The sequence below is a fragment of the Plectropomus leopardus genome, chromosome 9 (genome assembly GCF_026936395.1).
Source record: "Plectropomus leopardus strain MGB_pleo_1.0 chromosome 9, ASM2693639v1, whole genome shotgun sequence".
Lineage (NCBI taxonomy): Eukaryota > Metazoa > Chordata > Actinopteri > Perciformes > Serranidae > Plectropomus > Plectropomus leopardus.
In genome coordinates, this window is record NC_142184.1 from 25,858,472 (window position 1) to 25,870,100 (window position 11,629).

Sequence of the window (11,629 nt, forward strand, 5' to 3'; positions counted from 1 at the left end):
CACATGCCAAATTATGTTGTTTTCGGCCCCTTTTGCAACTTTCTTTGCTATGGCGTGTTTTGGAAGGCTGTTTCATGTGGTTTAAAGTGTTTTTTTGCTGTTTTTGGGACATGTCATATTTTGACATTTTTGCCATACTATAGCCTTGCTTTTTCGGTCATTTTTTCCACGTGCCAAATTATGTTGTTTTTGTTCTTTTTTTGCAAATTTCTTTGCTATGGCGTGTTTTGGAGGGATATTTTATGTGGTTAATGTGGTTTTAACCTGTTTTTGGGACATGTCATGTCTTGACATGTTTTCCATACTATAGCCTTGCTTTTTCGGTCATTTTTTCCACATGCCAAATTATGTTGTTTTTGTTCTTTTTTTGCAAATTTCTTTGCTATGGCGTGTTTTGGAGGGATATTTTATGTGGTTTAATGTGGTTTTTAACTGTTTTTGGAATATGGCATATTTTGACATTTTTGCCATACTATAGCCTTGCTTTTTCAGTCATTTTTTCCACCTGCTAAATTTGGCTGTTTTTGGTGTTTTTTGCAACTTTCTTTGCTATGGCGTGTCTCTACTCGCTATTTTACCTAGTGTAAAGAGGTTTTTAGCTGTATTTGGGACATGCCATATTTTGACATGTTTGCCATACTATAGCCTTGCTTTTTCTGTCATTTTTTCCACATGCCAAAGTTGGCTGTTTTTGGTCTTTTTTTGCAGCTTTCTTTGCTATGGCGTGTCTCCACTTGCTATTTTATGTGGTTTAAAGTGTTTTTTTGCTGCTTTTGGGACATGTCATGTCTTGACATGTTTTCCATACTATAGCCTTGCTTTTTTGGTCATTTTTTCCACATGCCAAATTATGCTGTTTTGTGTCTTTTTTGCAACTTTCTTTGCTATGGTGTGTTTTGGAAGGCTATTTCATGTGGTTTAATGTGGTTTTTAGCTGTTTTTGGAATATGGCATATTTTGACATTTTTGCCATACTATAGCCTTGCTTTTTCGGTCATTTTTTCCACATGCCAAATTTGGCTGTTTTGGGTCTTTTTTGCAAATTTCTTTGCTATGGCGTGTCTCCACTTGCTATTTTATCTAGTTTAAAGAGGTTTTTAGTTGTATTTGGGACATGTCATATTTTGACATTTTTGCCATACTATAGCCTTGCTTTTTCAGTCATTTTTTCCACATGCCAAAGTTGGCTGTTTTTGGTCTTTTGCAACTTTCTTTGCTATGGCGTGTCTCCACTTGCTATTTTATGTGGTTTAAAGTGTTTTTTTGCTGCTTTTGGGACATGTCATATTTTGACATTTTTGCCATACTATAGCCTTGCTTTTTCTGTCATTTTTTCCACGTGCCAAATTTGGTTGTTTTTGTTCTTTTTTTGCAAATTTCTTTGCTATGGCGTGTTTTGGAGGGATATTTTATGTGGTTAATGTGGTTTTAACCTGTTTTTGGGACATGTCATGTCTTGACATGTTTTTCATACTATAGCCTTGCTTTTTCGGTCATTTTTTCCACATGCCAAATTATGTTGTTTTGGGCCCTTTTTGCAACTTTCTTTGCTATGGCGTGTTTTGGAAGGCTATTATATGTGGTTTAATGTGGTTTTATCTGTTTTTGGGACATGTCATATTTAGACATTTTTGCCATACTATAGCCTTGCTTTTTTGGTCATTTTTTCCACATGCCAAATTATGCTGTTTTGTGTCTTTTTTGCAACTTTCTTTGCTATGGTGTGTTTTGGAAGGCTATTTCATGTGGTTTAATGTGGTTTTTAGCTGTTTTTGGAATATGGCATATTTTGACATTTTTGCCATACTATAGCCTTGCTTTTTCGGTCATTTTTTCCACATGCCAAATTTGGCTGTTTTGGGTCTTTTTTGCAAATTTCTTTGCTATGGCGTGTCTCCACTTGCTATTTTATCTAGTTTAAAGAGGTTTTTAGTTGTATTTGGGACATGTCATATTTTGACATTTTTGCCATACTATAGCCTTGCTGTTTCGGTCATTTCTTCCACATACCAAAGTTGGCTGTTTTTGTTCTTTTTGCATATTTCTTTGCTATGGCGTGTTTTGGAGGGATATTTTATGTGGTTTAATGTGGTTTTAACCTGTCTTTTGGAATATGTCATATTTTGACATTTTGCCATACTATAGCCTTGCTATTTCGGTCATTTTTTCCACATGCCAAATTTGGCTGTTTTTGATGTTTTTTGCAACTTTCTTTGCTATGGCGTGTCCCCACTTGCTATTTTATGTGGTTTACTGTGGTTTTTAGCTGTATTTGGGACATGTCATATTTTGACATTTTTGCCATACTATAGCCTTGCTTTTTCAGTCATTTTTTCCACATGCCAAAGTTGGCTGTTTTTGGTCTTTTTTGCGGCTTTCTTTGCTATGGCGTGTCTCCACTTGCTATTTTATGTGGTTTAAAGTGTTTTTTTGCTGCTTTTGGGACATGTCATATTTTGACATTTTTGCCATACTATAGCCTTGCTTTTTCAGTCATTTTTTCCACATGCCAAATTATGTTGTTTTGGGCCCCTTTTGCAACTTTCTTTGCTATGGTGTGTTTTGGAAGGCTATTTTATATGGTTCACTGTGGTTTTTATCAGTTTTTGGGACATGTCATATTTTGACAGTTTTGCCATACTATAGCCTTGCAATTTCAGTCACTTTTTCCACATGCCAAATTATGTTGTTTTGGGCCCCTTTTGCAACTTTCTTTGCTATGGCGTGTTTTGGAAGGCTATTTTATGTGGTTTAATGTGGTTTTTAGCTGTTTTTGGAATATGGCATATTTTGACATTTTTGCCATACTATAGCCTTGCTTTTTTGGTCATTTTTTCCACATGCCAAATTTGGCTGTTTTTGGTGTTTTTTGCAACTTTCTTTGCCATGGCGTGTCTCTACTTGCTATTTTACCTAGTTTAAAGAGGTTTTTAGCTGTATTTGGGACATGTCATATTTTGACATTTTTGCCATACTATAGCCTTGCTTTTTTGGTCATTTTTTCCACATGCCAAATTATGTTGTTTTTGGCCCTTTTTGCAACTTTCTTTGCTATGGTGTGTTTTGGAAGGCTATTTTATGTGGTTTAATGTGGTTTTTAGCTGTTTTTGGAATATGGCATATTTTGACATTTTTGCCATACTATAGCCTTGCTTTTTCAGTCATTTTTTCCACATGCCAAATTATGTTGTTTTTGGCCCTTTTTGCAACTTTCTTTGCTATGGCGTGTTTTGGAAGGCTATTTTATGTGGTTTAATGTGGTTTTTAGCTGTTTTTGGAATATGGCATATTTTGACATTTTTGCCATACTATAGCCTTGCTTTTTCGGTCATTTTTTCCACATGCCAAAGTTGGCTGTTTTGGGTCTTTTTTGCAACTTTCTTTGCTATGGCGTGTTTTGGAAGGCTATTTTATGTGGTTTAATGTGGTTTTTAGCTGTTTTTGGAATATGGCATATTTTGACATTTTTGCCATACTATAGCCTTGCTTTTTCGGTCATTTTTTCCACATGCCAAAGTTGGCTGTTTTTGGTGTTTTTGCAGCTTTCTTTGCTATGGCGTGTCTCCACTTGCTATTTTATGTGGTTTAAAGTGGTTTTTGCTGCTTTTGGGACATGTCATATTTTGACATTTTGCCATACTATAGCCTTGCTTTTTGGTCATTTTTCCACATGCCAAATTATGTTGTTTTGGCCCTTTTGCATCTTTCTTTGCTATGGCGTGTTTTGGAAGGCTATTTTATGTGGTTTAATGTGGTTTTTAGCTGTTTTTGGAATATGGCATATTTTGACATTTTTGCCATACTATAGCCTTGCTTTTTCGGTCATTTTTTCCACATGCCAAATTATGTTGTTTTTGGCCCTTTTTGCAACTTTCTTTGCTATGGCGTGTTTTGGAAGGCTATTATATGTGGTTTAATGTGGTTTTTAGCTGTTTTTGGAATATGGCATATTTTGACATTTTTGCCATACTATAGCCTTGCTTTTTCAGTCATTTTTTCCACATGCCAAAGTTGGCTGTTTTGGGTCTTTTTTGCAACTTTCTTTGCTATGGCGTGTTTTGGAAGGCTATTTTATGTGGTTTAATGTGGTTTTTAGCTGTTTTTGGAATATGGCATATTTTGACATTTTTGCCATACTATAGCCTTGCTTTTTCGGTCATTTTTTCCACATGCCAAAGTTGGCTGTTTTTGGTGTTTTTTGCAGCTTTCTTTGCTATGGCGTGTCTCCACTTGCTATTTTATGTGGTTTAAAGTGTTTTTTTGCTGCTTTTGGGACATGTCATATTTTGACATTTTTGCCATACTATAGCCTTGCTGTTTCGGTCATTTCTTCCACATACCAAAGTTGGCTGTTTTTGTTCTTTTTTGCATATTTCTTTGCTATGGCGTGTTTTGGAGGGATATTTTATGTGGTTTAATGTGGTTTTAACCTGTCTTTGCGACATGTCATATTTTGACATTTTTGCCATACTATAGCCTTGCTTTTTCGGTCATTTTTTCCACATGCCAAATTTGGCTGTTTTTGATGTTTTTTGCAACTTTCTTTGCTATGGCGTGTCCCCACTTGCTATTTTATGTGGTTTACTGTGGTTTTTAGCTGTATTTGGGACATGTCATATTTTGACATTTTTGCCATACTATAGCCTTGCTTTTTCAGTCATTTTTTCCACATGCCAAAGTTGGCTGTTTTTGGTCTTTTTTGCGGCTTTCTTTGCTATGGCGTGTCTCCACTTGCTATTTTATGTGGTTTAAAGTGTTTTTTTGCTGCTTTTGGGACATGTCATATTTTGACATTTTTGCCATACTATAGCCTTGCTTTTTCAGTCATTTTTTCCACATGCCAAATTATGTTGTTTTGGGCCCCTTTTGCAACTTTCTTTGCTATGGTGTGTTTTGGAAGGCTATTTTATATGGTTCACTGTGGTTTTTATCAGTTTTTGGGACATGTCATATTTTGACAGTTTTGCCATACTATAGCCTTGCTTTTTCGGTCATTTTTTCCACATGCCAAATTATGTTGTTTTGGGCCCTTTTTGCAACTTTCTTTGCTATGGCGTGTTTTGGAAGGCTATTTTATGTGGTTTAATGTGGTTTTTAGCTGTTTTTGGAATATGGCATATTTTGACATTTTTGCCATACTATAGCCTTGCTTTTTCGGTCATTTTTTCCACATGCCAAAGTTGGCTGTTTTTGGTCTTTTTTGCGGCTTTCTTTGCTATGGCGTGTCTCCACTTGCTATTTTATGTGGTTTAAAGTGTTTTTTTGCTGCTTTTGGGACATGTCATATTTTGACATTTTTGCCATACTATAGCCTTGCTGTTTCGGTCATTTCTTCCACATACCAAAGTTGGCTGTTTTTGTTCTTTTTTGCATATTTCTTTGCTATGGCGTGTTTTGGAGGGATATTTTATGTGGTTTAATGTGGTTTTAACCTGTCTTTGCGACATGTCATATTTTGACATTTTTGCCATACTATAGCCTTGCTTTTTCGGTCATTTTTTCCACATGCCAAATTTGGCTGTTTTGGGTCTTTTTTGCAACTTTCTTTGCTATGGCGTGTTTTGGAAGGCTATTTCATGTGGTTTAATGTGGTTTTTAGCTGTTTTTGGAATATGGCATATTTTGACATTTTTGCCATACTATAGCCTTGCTTTTTCGGTCATTTTTTCCACATGCCAAATTTGGCTGTTTTGGGTCTTTTTTGCAACTTTCTTTGCTATGGCGTGTCTCCACTTGCTATTTTATTTGGTTCACTGTGGTTTTTATCCGTTTTGGGACATGTCATATTTTGACAACTTTGCCATACTATAGCCTTGCTTTTTCGGTCATTTTTTCCACATGCCAAATTATGTTGTTTTGGGCCCTTTTTGCAATTTTCTTTGCTATGGCGTGTTTTGGAAGGCTATTTTATGTTGTTTAATGTGGTTTTAGCTGTTTTTGGAATATGGCATATTTTGACATTTTTGCCATACTATAGCCTTGCTTTTTCGTTCATTTTTTCCACATGCCAAATTATGTTGTTTTTGGCCCTTTTTGCAACTTTCTTTGCTATGGCGTGTTTTGGAAGGCTATTATAAGTGGTTTAATGTGGTTCTTAGCTGTTTTTGGAATATGGCATATTTTGACATTTTTGCCATACTATAGCCTTGCTTTTTTGGTCATTTTTTCCACATGCCAAATTTGGCTGTTTTTGGTGTTTTTTGCAACTTTCTTTGCCATGGCGTGTCTCTACTTGCTATTTTACCTAGTTTAAAGAGGTTTTTAGCTGTATTTGGGACATGTCATATTTTGACATTTTTGCCATACTATAGCCTTGCTTTTTTGGTCATTTTTTCCACATGCCAAATTATGTTGTTTTTGGCCCTTTTTGCAACTTTCTTTGCTATGGTGTGTTTTGGAAGGCTATTTTATGTGGTTTAATGTGGTTTTTAGCTGTTTTTGGAATATGGCATATTTTGACATTTTTGCCATACTATAGCCTTGCTTTTTCGGTCATTTTTTCCACATGCCAAATTATGTTGTTTTTGGCCCTTTTTGCAACTTTCTTTGCTATGGCGTGTTTTGGAAGGCTGTTATATGTGGTTTAATGTGGTTTTTAGCAGTTTTTGGAATATGGCATATTTTGACATTTTTGCCATACTATAGCCTTGCTTTTTCAGTCATTTTTTCCACATGCCAAAGTTGGCTGTTTTGGGTCTTTTTTGCAACTTTCTTTGCTATGGCGTGTTTTGGAAGGCTATTTTATGTGGTTTAATGTGGTTTTTAGCTGTTTTTGGAATATGGCATATTTTGACATTTTTGCCATACTATAGCCTTGCTTTTTCGGTCATTTTTTCCACATGCCAAAGTTGGCTGTTTTTGGTGTTTTTTGCAGCTTTCTTTGCTATGGCGTGTCTCCACTTGCTATTTTATGTGGTTTAAAGTGTTTTTTTGCTGCTTTTGGGACATGTCATATTTTGACATTTTTGCCATACTATAGCCTTGCTTTTTTGGTCATTTTTTCCACATGCCAAATTATGTTGTTTTTGGCCCTTTTTGCAACTTTCTTTGCTATGGTGTGTTTTGGAAGGCTATTTTATGTGGTTTAATGTGGTTTTTAGCTGTTTTTGGAATATGGCATATTTTGACATTTTTGCCATACTATAGCCTTGCTTTTTCGGTCATTTTTTCCACATGCCAAATTATGTTGTTTTTGGCCCTTTTTGCAACTTTCTTTGCTATGGCGTGTTTTGGAAGGCTGTTATATGTGGTTTAATGTGGTTTTTAGCAGTTTTTGGAATATGGCATATTTTGACATTTTTGCCATACTATAGCCTTGCTTTTTCAGTCATTTTTTCCACATGCCAAAGTTGGCTGTTTTGGGTCTTTTTTGCAACTTTCTTTGCTATGGCGTGTTTTGGAAGGCTATTTTATGTGGTTTAATGTGGTTTTTAGCTGTTTTTGGAATATGGCATATTTTGACATTTTTGCCATACTATAGCCTTGCTTTTTCGGTCATTTTTTCCACATGCCAAAGTTGGCTGTTTTTGGTGTTTTTTGCAGCTTTCTTTGCTATGGCGTGTCTCCACTTGCTATTTTATGTGGTTTAAAGTGTTTTTTTGCTGCTTTTGGGACATGTCATATTTTGACATTTTTGCCATACTATAGCCTTGCTGTTTCGGTCATTTCTTCCACATACCAAAGTTGGCTGTTTTTGTTCTTTTTTGCATATTTCTTTGCTATGGCGTGTTTTGGAGGGATATTTTATGTGGTTTAATGTGGTTTTAACCTGTCTTTGCGACATGTCATATTTTGACATTTTGCCATACTATAGCCTTGCTTTTTTCGGTCATTTTTCCACATGCCAAATTTGGCTGTTTTGGGTCTTTTTGCAACTTTCTTTGCTATGGCGTGTTTTGGAAGGCTATTTCATGTGGTTTAATGTGGTTTTAGCTGTTTTTGAATATGGCATATTTTGACATTTTTGCCATACTATAGCCTTGCTTTTTCGGTCATTTTTTCCACATGCCAAATTTGGCTGTTTTGGGTCTTTTTTGCAACTTTCTTTGCTATGGCGTGTCTCCACTTGCTATTTTATATGGTTCACTGTGGTTTTTATCAGTTTTTGGGACATGTCATATTTTGACAACTTTGCCATACTATAGCCTTGCTTTTTCGGTCATTTTTTCCACATGCCAAATTATGTTGTTTTGGGCCCTTTTTGCAATTTTCTTTGCTATGGCGTGTTTTGGAAGGCTATTTTATGTAGTTTAATGTGGTTTTTAGCTGTTTTTGGAATATGGCATATTTTGACATTTTTGCCATACTATAGCCTTGCTTTTTTCGTTCATTTTTTCCACATGCCAAATTATGTTGTTTTTGGCCCTTTTTGCAACTTTCTTTGCTATGGCGTGTTTTGGAAGGCTATTATAAGTGGTTTAATGTGGTTCTTAGCTGTTTTTGGAATATGGCATATTTTGACATTTTTGCCATACTATAGCCTTGCTTTTTTGGTCATTTTTTCCACATGCCAAATTTGGCTGTTTTTGGTGTTTTTTGCAACTTTCTTTGCCATGGCGTGTCTCTACTTGCTATTTTACCTAGTTTAAAGAGGTTTTTAGCTGTATTTGGGACATGTCATATTTTGACATTTTTGCCATACTATAGCCTTGCTTTTTTGGTCATTTTTTCCACATGCCAAATTATGTTGTTTTTGGCCCTTTTTGCAACTTTCTTTGCTATGGTGTGTTTTGGAAGGCTATTTTATGTGGTTTAATGTGGTTTTTAGCTGTTTTTGGAATATGGCATATTTTGACATTTTTGCCATACTATAGCCTTGCTTTTTCGGTCATTTTTTCCACATGCCAAATTATGTTGTTTTTGGCCCTTTTTGCAACTTTCTTTGCTATGGCGTGTTTTGGAAGGCTGTTATATGTGGTTTAATGTGGTTTTTAGCAGTTTTTGGAATATGGCATATTTTGACATTTTTGCCATACTATAGCCTTGCTTTTTCAGTCATTTTTTCCACATGCCAAAGTTGGCTGTTTTGGGTCTTTTTTGCAACTTTCTTTGCTATGGCGTGTCGCCACTCGCTATTTTATGTGGTTTAATGTGTTTTTTTGCTGCTTTTGGGACATGACATATTTTGACATTTTTGCCATACTATAGCCTTGCTTTTTCGGTCATTTTTTCCACGTGCCAAAGTTGGCTGTTTTTGGTCTTTTTTGCAGCTTTCTTTGCTATGGCGTGTCTCCACTTGCTATTTTATCTAGTTTAAAGTGTTTTTTTGCTGCTTTTGGGACATGTCATATTTTGACATTTTTGCCATACTATAGCCTTGCTTTTTCGGTCATTTTTTCCACGTGCCAAATTTGGTTGTTTTTGTTCTTTTTTGCAAATTTCTTTGCTATGGCGTGTTTTGGAGGGATATTTTATGTGGTTTAATGTGGTTTTAACCTGTTTTTGGGACATGTCATATTTAGACATTTTTGCCATACTATAGCCTTGCTTTTTCGGTCATTTTTTCCACATGCCAAATTTGGCTGTTTTTGATGTTTTTTTGCAACTTTCTTTGCTATGGCGTGTCCCCACTTGCTATTTTATGTGGTTTACTGTGGTTTTTAGCTGTATTTGGGACATGTCATATTTTGACATTTTTGCCATACTATAGCCTTGCTTTTTTGGTCATTTTTTCCACATGCCAAATTATGTTGTTTTGGGCCCTTTTTGCAACTTTCTTTGCTATGGCGTGTCTCCACTTGCTATTTTATGTGGTTTACTGTGGTTTTTAGCTGTTTTTGGAATATGGCATATTTTGACATTTTTGCCATACTATAGCCTTGCTTTTTCGGTCATTTTTTCCACATGCCAAAGTTGGCTGTTTTGGGTCTTTTTTGCAACTTTCTTTGCTATGGCGTGTCTCCACTCGCTATTTTATGTGGTTTAATGTGTTTTTTTGCTGCTTTTGGGACATGTCATATTTTGACATTTTTGCCATACTATAGCCTTGCTTTTTCGGTCATTTTTTCCACATGCCAAATTTGGCTGTTTTTGGTCTTTTTTGCAGCTCTCTTTGCTATGGCGTGTCTCCACTTGCTATTTTATGTGGTTTAAAGTGTTTTTAGCAGTTTTTGGGACATGTCATATTTTGACATTTTTGCCATACTATAGCCTTGCTTTTTCGGTCATTTTTTCCACATGCCAAATTATGTTGTTTTGGGCCCTTTTTGCAACTTTCTTTGCTATGGCGTGTTTTGGAAGGCTATTTCATGTGGTTTAATGTGGTTTATAGCTGTTTTTGGAATATGGCATATTTTGACATTTTTGCCATACTATTGCCTTGCTTTTTTGGTCATTTTTTCCACATGCCAAATTTGGCTGTTTTGGGTCTTTTTTGCAACTTTCTTTGCTATGGCGTGTCTCCACTTGCTATTTTATATGGTTCACTGTGGTTTTTATCAGTTTTTGGGACATGTCATATTTTGACAACTTTGCCATACTATAGCCTTGCTTTTTCGGTCAATTTTCCACATGCCAAATTTGGCTGTTTTTGATGTTTTTTTGCAACTTTCTTTGCTATGGCATGTCTCCACTTGCTATTTTATCTAGTTTAAAGAGGTTTTTAGTTGTATTTGGGACATGTCATATTTTGACATTTTTGCCATACTATAGCCTTGCTTTTTCGGTCATTTTTTCCACATGCCAAATTTGGCTGTTTTTGATGTTTTTTTGCAACTTTCTTTGCTATGGCGTGTCCCCACTTGCTATTTTATGTGGTTTACTGTGGTTTTTAGCTGTATTTGGGACATGTCATATTTTGACATTTTTGCCATACTATAGCCTTGCTGTTTCGGTCATTTTTTCCACATACCAAAGTTGGCTGTTTTTGTTCTTTTTTGCATATTTCTTTGCCATGGCGTGTTTTGGAGGGATATTTTATGTGGTTTAATGTGGCTTTAACCTGTTTTTGGGACATGTCATATTTTGACATTTTTGCCATACTATATTCTTGCTTTTTTGGTCATTTTTTCCACCTGCCAAATTTGGCTGTTTTTGGTGTTTTTTGCAACTTTCTTTGCCATGGCGTGTCTCTACTCGCTATTTTACCTAGTTTAAAGAGGTTTTTAGCTGTATTTGGGACATGTCATATTTTGACATTTTTGCCATACTATAGCCTTGCATTTTCAGTCATTTTTGCCACTTGCTAAAATATGATATTGTTAGCGCTTTTTGCAACTTTCTTTGCTATGGCTTGTCTCCACAGGCTATTTTAAGTGCTTTTATTTGGTTTTCAGCTGTTTTGGGGACATGTCATATTTTGACATTTTTGCCTTACTATAGCCTTGCATTTTCGTTCATTTTTCAAAATTCCAAAATGTGGTATTTTTTGGCCCCTTTTGTAACTTTTGTTGCAATGGTATATCTTAGAAGGCTATTTCATGTGGTTTAATGTGGTTTTCAGCTGTTTTTGGGACACGTCATATTTTAACACTTCTGCCATACTATAGCCTTGCGTTTTCGGTCATTGTTTTCACATGCAAAATTATGGTGTTTTTTTGTCCTTTTTGCAACTTTCTGTGACAGGTTGGACATTTTGGAACCCAAGCGCTGTCACAAGAAACACAAACGAGGATTACGGTGCAACAATACT